We start from the raw sequence: 11,314 nt of genomic DNA on the forward strand, positions 1-11,314 counted from the left end.
CCCCGCCCCATCCCAGAGAGGAAGGAATGCATGCTCAGAGAGGCCAAGAAGAATGTAGACAGACAGGCGCTACTGGGTTTCCCTAACTCAGCCTATTAGTATTAGATCATATTCTTTTTGTCCAATCATACTTCCTCACAGCTGTCTATACTTTGTTGAACCTAAATATTAAAATGAACATTTTCTCCTGTATCTTTGGGTCTTCATTCTGAAGGCTCCTGTGTATACATGCTAAATAAATTTGTGTGCCTTTTCTCCTATTTATCAATCAGCTTCATGTCAGTAATTTTCAATGAACCTCAGAAAACAACAAAAAGGAAACACTTTGGCTCTTTGACACGCTGTTAAAAGAACAAAGACAAGCTACAGACTGAGACACAATCTTTGCAAACCATATTTCTTTTCTTTCTTTTTTTTTTTTTTTGGAAATGGAATTTCGCTCTTGTTGCCCAGGCTGAAGTGCAATGGTGCAATCTCGGCTCACTGCAGCCTCCATCTCTTGAGCCCAAGAGATGGAGGTTGCAGTGAACTGTGATGGTGCCATTGCACTCCAGCCTGGGAGACAGAGTGAGACCCTGTCCTAAAATAAATAAATAAAAAGCCCAAAAGGAGGTATGTCCTGAGTAGCTGGGATTACAGGCATGTGCCACCACACCTGGCTAATTTTGTATTTTTAGCAGAGATGGGGTTTCTCCATGTTGGTCAGGCTGGTCTCGAACTCCTGACCTCAGGTGTTGCCTAGGCTGATCTCAAACTCCTGGTCTCAATTGATCCTCCCGCCTTGGCCTCCCAAAGTGCTGGGATTACAGGCATGAACCACCATGCCCAGCCTGCAAGCCATATTTCTAATAAAGGACTTGTATCTAGAATATATAATGAACTCTCAAAGCTCAACAACAAGAAAATAAAATACCCAAACTTAAAATGGGAAAAATTTAGCCTGTGCACGGTGGCTTATGCCTGTAATCCCAGCACTTTGGGAGGCCTAGGCGGGTGGATCACCTGAGGTCGGCAGTTCAAGACCAGCCTTGCCAACATGGTGAAACCTTGTCTCTACTGAAAATACAAAAATTAGCTGGGCATGGTTGCACGCACCTGTAGTTACAGCTACTCAGGAGGCGGAGGCAGGAGAATCTCTTGAACCTGGGAGGTGGAGGTTGCAGCGAGCCAAGATCACACCACTGCACTCCAGCCTGGGAGACAGAGCGAGACTCCATCTTATAAATAAGCAAATAATGGAAAAATCTGAATAGACCCCTCACCAAACAGGATATATGGATGGCACATAAGTACAAGAAGAGATGCTCAATATTATTTGTCATTTAGCTCACTAATGAGACAACAAGCATTATGAAGAAGTCAGTTCCAAGGAGAAAAACTGAAGTATATATAGTCAGTGAAGGTATATGCATGTTATTTAGGTATGTAGAATAAATACAAACATTTGGGTGGTTGCCTCTGAGAATGGGGTTGGTTGGTAGAGAGTGATAGGGCAGGTCCCGCTGTTTTCTGTTGGAGGTCTTATAGTATTATTACTATACTTAAAAACAAAGCAAAACTATGTATATGTATTACTTCCATAAGAATAAAATTTTAATTAAAAGAGAAAAATATAGCAGGTGAATGTGAAAGTGTAGCAATATTACTATCAGATAAATAATATCAAGGCAAAAACATATAATTAACAAAGAGGGATGTTGTATATTGGTAAAAAATACTATCCATGAAGACGCTAACAAATTTCCATAAACACTTAGGTTTCTAACAACATATCTTCAAGACATATAAAGCAAAATGATAGAAATATATATTCACAAACTTACAATCACACTATGGGGAAATCAACATACAAACAAACAGGCCTGGGGAGGAATCACCGCCTGTAATCCCAGCTCTCTGGGAGGCTGAGGCAGAAGGATTGCTTGAGGTTAGGAGTTTCAGATCAGCCTGGGTAACGAAAAAGAGATCTCTGCCCTGCCCTGCCCTTCTCTACAAAAAATTGAAAAATTAGCCAGTCGTGGTGGCAAGCACCTGTTGTCCCAGCTGTTTGGGAGGCTGAGGCAGAGGGATCGCTTAAGCCCAGGAGTTGGAGCCTGCAGTGAGCTGTGATTGCAGCACTGCACTCTCCTGGGCAGCAGAGCAAGACTAATAGATTTCACAATAACAGTGTACAAAATATTCATTGTTAGGTTTCAGATTCCCCATTGCAAATAACTTTTAAGAAACTACCACTTGCACTTAGAAGTTTAGTATCAAAGAAGAATGTATACAATTATTGGAAAAGGCTTTTCTTGGTTTGCTTTTTAGAGATGAGGAGTCTTGCCAGGCAAGGTGGCTCACGCCTGAAATCCCAGCACTTTGGGAGGCCAAGGCGGGTGGATCATGAGGTCAGGAGATCAAGACCATCCTGACTAACACGGTGAAACCCCGTCTCTACTAAATATACAAAAAATTAGCCGGGCGTGGTGGCGGGCGCCTATAGTCCCAGCTACTCGGGAGGCTGAGGCAGGAGAATGGCGTGAACCCGGGAGGCAGAGCTTGCAGTGAGCCGAGACTGTGCCCTGCACTCCAGCCTGGGCAACAGAGCGAGATTCCGTCTCAAAAAAAAAAAAAAAAAAAAAAAAAAAAAGAAAGAAATCTGAATTGCTTGATTGTATCATCAAGCTATCAAGAAAACTGAAACAAATTACAAAAACAAATTACAGGGACTCCATTACACCATGATGCAATAAAGTTAAAAGAGAACAACCAGTAGAATAGCCAAAAAACAAAACAAAACAAAAAATAAAACCCACCCCTACTCTCTTAGAAAACTAAAAACACCCTTTAAATAACTTTTGGGTTAAATAGATAATCAAAACTACAGTTACAAAGTACTTAGAAAATTAATGACAATGAGAATGCTTTTTATCAAAATTGGTGGGAGGCAATTAAAGATCCATTGGAAGACAATTAGTCATTTCAAAAGCTTTTCACAAAAGGGCAAGAATTGGAAACAATTGAACAAAACAACTGAAGATGGAGAAAAGACGACAAAAGTCTCTAAAAGTTATTTTGATCTCACTCCAAAATCAAACAAAAAATTTTGAGGAAAATATGTAGAAAACCCAGTCTTCTACAAAACTAGAAAATGTGCACAATCTCAAACCTCAATCATAAAGAATGCTTGGCATCTACGATGAAATCAGGATCAATTTGAAGGCTCAGCACTCACTGATTATTTGGCTATTTGGAGAAGTAAACATTTGTGGATGGAGTTAATGGGGTGGAGGTGGGGCTTAAGATTTTGAGGTCTTAGGCCCTGTGCATTTTTCTCCCCCCAAAACAGGGACTCACTCTGTCACCCAGGCTGGAGTCCAGTGGCACAATCATGGCTCACTGCTGCCTCAAACTCCTGGACTCAAGCTAACCTCCCACCTCAGCCTCCTGAGTAGCTGGGACTGTCTATAGGCATGTGACACCATGCCTGGCTAATTTTTTTATTTTTGTAAAGATGGGATGTTCCTGTGTTGTCCAGGCTGGTTTTAAACTGCTCTATTCAAGCGATCCATCCACCTCTGCCTCCCAAAGCATTGGGATTATAGGTGTGAGCCACCTTCGCAGACCAGGCCCTGCGCTTTAATCACACCCTGCCCGCTCTCCACTCCACGGATAATCTGTCTCAATGCGACTCAAGACCGCAGAGGGCGCATCCTCAGGCTACATTGCCCCTGGTGACTTGGGAAGGGGCTTATGGTTAGTTTGAGGTAAGTGGGGCCAGGTGTGGTGGCTCACACCTGTAATCCCAGCACTTTGGGAAGCCGAGATGGACGGATCACGAGGTCGGGAGATCGAAACCATCCTGGCAAAAATGGTCAAACCCTGTCTCTACTAAAAATACAAAAATTATCTGGGCATGGTGGTGCGTGCCTGTAGTCCCAGCTACTCAGGAGGCTGAGGCAGGAGAATCACTTGAACCCGGGAGGTGGAGGTTGCAGTGAGCTGAGATCGAGCCATTGCATTCCAGCCTGGGTGACAGAGCGAGACTCCGTCTAAAAAAAAAAAAAAATCATAAGTGGAGAATGGTGGGCTGTTCCCAAACTTTATTGCCAAGAGGTTTACAGTATTTAGGAATTTAAGGAATCAAGAAACTTTGGATAATGTGTTCATCCCAGTGAAGAGATCCACTTCCGTGTGGCCCAATTCTGACCCATGAATGATGGATCCAGGCCAGCAGGTGACAGAACTTGCACTGGTCCATTTTTAATGACACTGCGTAGATAGCCACCCTCCAGGCCTGGCCAAAGAAGAGTCTTAGCCTGTTTAAAATTGGAAAGGATCTGGTCTTTTTTTTTTTTTTTTTTTTGAGGCGGAGTCTTGCTCTGTCGCCCAGACTGGAGTGCAGTGGCCAGATCTCAGCTCACTGCAAGCTCCGCCTCCCGGGTTTACGCCATTCTCCTGCCTCAGCCTCCCGAGTAGCTGGGACTACAGGCGCCCGCCACCTCGCCCGGCTAGTTTTGTATTTTAGTAGAGACGGGGTTTCACCGTGTTAGCCAGGATGGTCTCGATCTCCTGACCTCGTGATCCGCCCGTCTCGGCCTCCCAAAGTGCTGGGATTACAGGCTTGAGCCACCGCGCCCGGCTGGTCTTAACATATCCCCTCTCATCATCTCTCTCAAAGCTGCCAGGGAAGAGCCGGGGACGGGGATGTCCCTCTTTCTGTGTCTTTTACCTCCATGTCCAGACTGTCAATGCTCACACTGCTTTCTCAGAGCAGGAGCGTTATGCAGGCATCTTGGTGTAACAACACTTTGTATGCTACATCCAACCGGTATCACAATGAGGTCACATTTTACTTCAGTAGCCAGCTAAGATGGCCTTAAGCCACCACTCGGGATGTCCCTTCAGGGGTTCTGGGAATGCCCAGGGTTTGGACTCAGATAACTCAGGAACCAGTCTGCTTGGATTCTTCCACTTAGTTTGAAAAAGCTTCCAGATATGGTGCCCCTGTGATACCAGTGAGACTATGTACAGGCGCCCCTGTTGTCCATCTCTACCAGAACTTGCATGAGTTTTCAAGCACAGAGAATTTTCAAACCATATTTAGGCAACACGCACAACCCCCACCCCCAACACCCACACACACCCAAAACAAAAATCACTGCCTAAGGAAACAAATTCTGAAGAGATTTGACTCTGCAAAGCATAGACACCCGATTACATTATATATAGAAAGCAATTTAGCTCAAACATATCCTGCTTAATATTTGCATAAAATTAATGAACCAGGCAGGTTTTTTTCCAAGTACAAAGGGAGATTGAGTCTTTGGTTTATTGCAAAACAGAAAACTGTTCCCAGCTTTGAAATGACAGCTTTTAAATTTTGTTTTCTGGCTTTACCAAGCTGTGGGTAGCCTCCCCCAGCAATCTCTAAAAGGAGGCAGCTCCTTCCAAGCACTTAAAGTGTGTCTGGGAACTTAGCCTGAGGCATTGGCAGGAGAAGCTGTGTTAGCCCTCAGCACCTGCTCCAGGGATCTCTCCTGCCTTCTCTCAGGCCTGCAGGGTCTCCATTTCTCCAGAATAATTCATTAGAGGAAGTATCTTGGTGAGATTTGGGTGCTTGTGCTCAATCATAGTTTGCCAAGGTAGAAGTCATTCGTCTACTGGGTATGGCCTCTGCTGGGAACTGAGGGCTGCAAACATGAACAAGGCAGAACAGGATATTTGCATGGTGCCAACATGTCACTCCATGAGTTACTTGTTAATTGCAAAGGGAGATATCTGGTGATCAGAACTTTAACCATGCAATCAAATGTAGGTTACTAAGAGTGGGACACCTGACATGACATGGTATGCCCTAGGAAGTATAAAGCATCATCTATGAAATCATTTTACCAAAATGGCTTAACCTGAATCATCCAACCTTTATTTATTTATTTTATTTATTCATTATTATCTTTTTCAGACAAGGTCTCACTCTGTTGCCCAGGCTGGAGTGCAGTAGCACAATCATGGCACAAATGATCTTCCCAGACTCAAGCCTCCCCACCTCAGCCTCCCAATATCTTCCCCACCTCAGCCTCCCAAGTAACTGGGACTACAGGCACGAGCCACCATGCCCAGCCCCAACCTCCATTTAATAGGAAGCACAGGTGATAAAGGAACAAAGTAAATTGCATCACACACACACAAGCTGAATCAGGCTTACTTGGGTTGGAATCTTGGCTCTCCATATATTAGCTGTGAGCCCAGAGGTAAGTAACTTAGCTTCTCTGAGACTCAGTTTTCTCTTCTGTAAAATGTGTGTACTCAGATATAACAGAGCTTTCCTAGGCTGCTCAGATTTGGCCTTAATAATTAATGATGTGTTAAGAAACAAAACAAGCCGGGTGCTGTGGCTCACGCCTGTAATCCCAGCACTTTGGCTGAGGCCAAGGTGGGTAGATTACCTGAGGCCAGGAGTTCAAGACCAGCCTGGCCAACATGGTGAAACCCCATCTCTACTAAAAATTAGCCTGGTGTGGTGGTGCGTGCCTATAATCCCAGCTACTAGTGAGGTTGAGGCAGGAGAATCACTTGAACCTGGGAGGCGGAGGTTGCAGTAAGCCAAGATCGTACTCCTGCACTCCAGCCTGTGTGACAGAGTGAGACTCCGTCCAAAACAAAACAAACAAACAAAAAAAAAAAGGCATAAACACACACACAAACACACACAGAGACAATGTGACACTTTAGAAGGCAAATGGCTTGAATTCTTCAAAAAGTCAACATCATAAATTACAAAAATAGTTGAAGGATTGTTCTTGTAGGGGCCAAGGCAAAACTTATCCTTCACCCTCTGAAGATTCACAGAAAATCAGCTGACAAAAAGCAGATTAACAGGAGAAAGGGCATATTAAAATTTTTTTTAACATGCATAGCACCAAGGAATCACAGGAGAGAATGATTATCCAATAACCCAGTAGGGTACAGAAGCTTGTGTACCCTTCTTCATAAGTGAGTGGGGAGACAATTCTTTTGAGGGGCAGTAAATGATTTTCAGGAAAAATGAATGAGTCCAAAGACCAGTGGCCTGGGACCAAGTTTCGCTGGGCTCTGTGGGAGGTGACAGCACAGGTTATGGAAGAGGAATGTCAAGCAAAGGCTGTCTCATTATGCAGATGGAAGTATCTTAGGTCGTCTCTGATATGGTTTAGCTCTGTGTCCCTACCCAAATCTCATCTTGAATGGTTTATCCCCATAATCCCCACATGTCGAGGGAGGAACCAGATGGGAGGTGATTGGATCATGGGGACATTTTCCCTTATGCTGTTCTCATGACAGTGAGTGAGTTCTCATGAGATCTGTTGGTTTTATAAGGTGCTTTTCCCTGCTCTTGCTGGGTCTCTCTTTCCCGCCACCATGTGAAGAAAGTCTTTGCTTCTCCTTCACCTTCTGCCATGATTATAAGCTTCCTGAGGCCTCCCGAGACATGTGGAACTGTGAGGCAATTAAACCTCTTTTCTTTATAAATTACCCAGTCTCGGGCAGTTCTTTATAGCAGTATGAAAATGGACTAATACAGTCTTGGAGCTGCCCTCAGAAAGGATAGATGATAGCCTGTGGTAGACATAATCTTTTCTAGATCTGGACAAAGGATGGGCGGAGGCACTCAGAGGAAGTATGACTGCTCATTTCACTAACCTAGATTTTTCTCTATAAATGCAAATCTCTCCTACAAAAGGCAGCTTTTCAGGGCTATTCCTTTCTGCAGGTCCTCTGAATAGCCATCTCAAAATACGTCAAAGAAGTATATTTTGGGGCCAGGCGCGGTGGCTCATGCCTGTAATCCAATCACTTTGGGAGGCCGAGGCAGGCAGATCGCAAGGTCAGGAGTCACCAGGCTGTCCAACATGGTGAAACCCCGTCCTACTAAAGATACAAAATATTAGTCAGGCGTGGTGGCACACACCTGTAATCCCAGCTACTCGGGAGGCTGAGGCAGAGTCACTTGAACCTGGGAGATGGAGGTTGCAGTGAGCCGAGATTGCGCCATCACACTCCAGCCTGGGCCACAGGGCGAGACTCCGTCTCAAAAAAAAAAAAAAACACACACACACACACAAAAAAACAGAAGTATATTTTGGGGTGAAATATGGAAATATGTTTGGTTTCTTTTAGTCTCCCATTTGAAACTTTATTTTCAGGAAATTTTACCTATTAAAATAGGATTGGTAGTTATGGAGAGAAAAATCAGGTTAGTAATTGAGTGGCAAGGAATTTGCAAAGGGAGAAAATAACACAGATTAGGATGAGAATAAGCACATAGAAAAGAACAAACCTAAGCACTTTCCCCCACACGCAATTAAACCAGTCCCACGTTTCAGGGAATAGGCCAGTTCAATTAAGCAGTGGTGTATCATTGTAGAAGAGGGCGTTGCAGATGGGTTGTCAAAGCTATGCCTCTATATGATTTAGCCAAACAGGTTGTTAATAAGAGGCATTTCTGTGGAAAAAGAAGAACAAAGGTTAATGTCTGGAGTAGTCTATAAACTAGTTTTTCCAGAGTTTGGAGGGCAGTCCATCACAAAGATTAGCGGCAATCTCAAGATTTTTCTGGTTTGCAGTTTGCATACGCAACATTTGTCCAAATATAAGCTGTTGTGGTGATTTTTCTTCAAAGCCAGGCTGACTAGCTTCAGCTTGTACGCCATTAGGGAAAAGATGGTTTTAATTTCTAGTGATTCCAAGTCAGAAGGATGGGAGAACAATTGGAAACATTAGTCTGGAGAGTTGTAGCCAGATATTGGAGAAAACTAAAATTCTGGATTCAGCCCAGATAACAAAAACAACAACGACAAACTCCTCAAAAACAAATGGACAGGGCTAGAATCTAATGCACTATAGTTTTCTTCTGAAACGTAAGCTTTCTCTCGCCATTTTTTAACTTTTACCAAAGATATTTATAGCAAGATTAATTTGCTTGTAAAACAAGTTTAGTGTTATTAACTTGGCCTGGTTATTTGCATAAAATGCAATAATGATAGTGATTCATCATATAGATTCTTGTTAAGTTGGCTTTGCTGAAACTTCATAAGAAATGTCAAATTAGTCTTTTAAAAGCCACTTGAGGCTTAGGAGTTACGCCAAAGACTGTAAGACCAATACAAATTGAGTAAATTTCACTCTTCCTGAGGTCCCCCAAATAACTTGAGGTTCCTAGGCCTGTCAGAAAGTGGCATTCTTTACTTACTTCAAGGTTAGGAACCTATTAGAGTACTGTGTAGACAAGGTACCAAGCCAGTCTTTCCAAGAGGCTTTTTATTGGCTCCATACAAGTCAACCTCAGTCCCTCAAAGCAGTCTAGTCATATCTCAAAATATGATATTCTAGTTAAAACCTTGGTAAAATAACCAGTTTTTCCAATTGTGTTTTGTGGCAGATGAAAACAATCTTACTGAACTTACACAAATAACTATACTGTCATAAAATAAGAATACTCATAAATAGTTTCCAAATTCTAGAGAGATTAGGTAGAGAGAGAGGTAAATGTTTTAAATCTGTTATGAAAGTACACTTTACTCAATTGCTGCAAGCTGTAAATAGTCTTAAATAAGAAGAAAAAAGTTTTCTTAATTCTGGAAAACAATCAATTGCTGTAAGCTATAAATATCCTGAAATAAGAAGAAAAGAGTTTTCTTAATTCTGGAAAACAAAACATAAAAATCAGCAATATGACAAACAAAAAAAAGTCGTAAAAAATCATTTCAGTCTCCTACCAGTTCAATCCCATCTAATTAGTTCTCGTTCTGCTTGATGTTAGGTGGGCGGTTTTATGAGTCCAGGTTTTCTAGTTTTGTTTTGTTTTTTAGTGTTTTGAAACTTTTTGCCTAGTCTAATGGTATGATCTCAATGTTGTCAGAAACCTGTATTTGTCAGAGTTCTTTCCATCCTTTCCATAAACCTCCTTGAAGACACAACATCTAGGATTTGTAAAGAGCTTTCAGGAAAAAAAGTATCAAAGTAAAGCAATTAACTGTGGACAACAGGACTTAAAATGGCCATACTTAAATAAACAACTGATTTTTAAAACTTAGTTATTTTCTGTGGTCTACAACAATTTTACATAATCGCCATAATGATGAGTTGACAGCATGTCAGATTTTTAGGATTTGCATACAAATTTGGAGCACATTAATGACATGTTCTTACATATATAACTCAAAAAAAAAAAGGCTGAACATCATTGTTTATTTGACACTGCTTCCCATGTAATTTAACGTACCAATAGGCCTGCTTATGACCTCTCTTTCGGATGCTTCAGGGGTCCCTTTGAACATCCCAAAGTTAGTTTGAGGTTGAAAACACTTAATTTCAAATATAAAGTTTGATTTGAGGAAGGCTGTGAAATATGTAAAAGGTTGAAAACACTTGATCAAAATAAGAAAGGTTTAAAAGGTTTAAAACACGTAATCACAATAGGATCACAGGTCACTGTAAAACAATAGTCATTTAGCCAGTTATAATTTATTTATAAAAGATTTTAAAAGCAAAATCTTTACTTTTGATGGAGAGGAGACAAATATTCAAATAATTAAAAGATCTAATAAAGTACACAGAGTCTGTTTCTCTCCTTCCTTTTTTTCTTTCTTTTTTTTTTTTTTTGAGATGGAGTCTTACTCTGTTGCCCAGGCTGGAGTGCAGTGGTGCAATATCGGCTCACTGCAAGCTCTGCCTCCTAGGATCAAGCAATTCTCCTGCCTCAGCCTCCCAAGTAGCTGGGATTATAGGCACTTGCCACTGCGCCCAGCTCATTTTTGCATTTGTAGTAGAGACAGGGTTTTTGTTGGCTAGGCTGGTCTTGAACTCCTGACCTCAGGTGATCCATCTGCTTTGGCCTCGTAAAGTGCAGGGATTACAGGCATGAGACACCGTGCCCGGCTTACTATCTTTTATTAGTAGTACACAAAAATTTTGTTCAAAGAGAAAACCAAAATTTACCCATGTTTCAGTGTATTGATACTAAAGCTAAATTTAATAAAACTTTATAAGCTCATCTTTATGAACTTTATAAGTTCATCTATTCTTTTTTTTATTTTTTTATTTTTTTATTTTTTTTAATTTTTTATTTTTTTTTTGAGACGGAGTCTTGATCTGCCGCCCAGGCTGGAGTGCAGTGGCCGGCTCTCAGCTCACTGCAAGCTCCGCCTCCCGGGTTCACGCCATTCTCCTGTCTCAGCCTCCCGAGTAGCTGGGACTACAGGCGCCCGCCTCGTCGCCCGGCTAGTTTTTTGTATTTTTTAGTAGAGACGGGGTTTCACCGTATTAGCCAGGATGGTCTCGATCTCCTGACCTC

This window comes from Rhinopithecus bieti, unplaced genomic scaffold (genome assembly GCF_001698545.2).
Source record: "Rhinopithecus bieti isolate Rb0 unplaced genomic scaffold, ASM169854v2 scaffold_39837, whole genome shotgun sequence".
In the NCBI taxonomy this organism is placed as follows: Eukaryota; Metazoa; Chordata; class Mammalia; order Primates; family Cercopithecidae; genus Rhinopithecus; species Rhinopithecus bieti.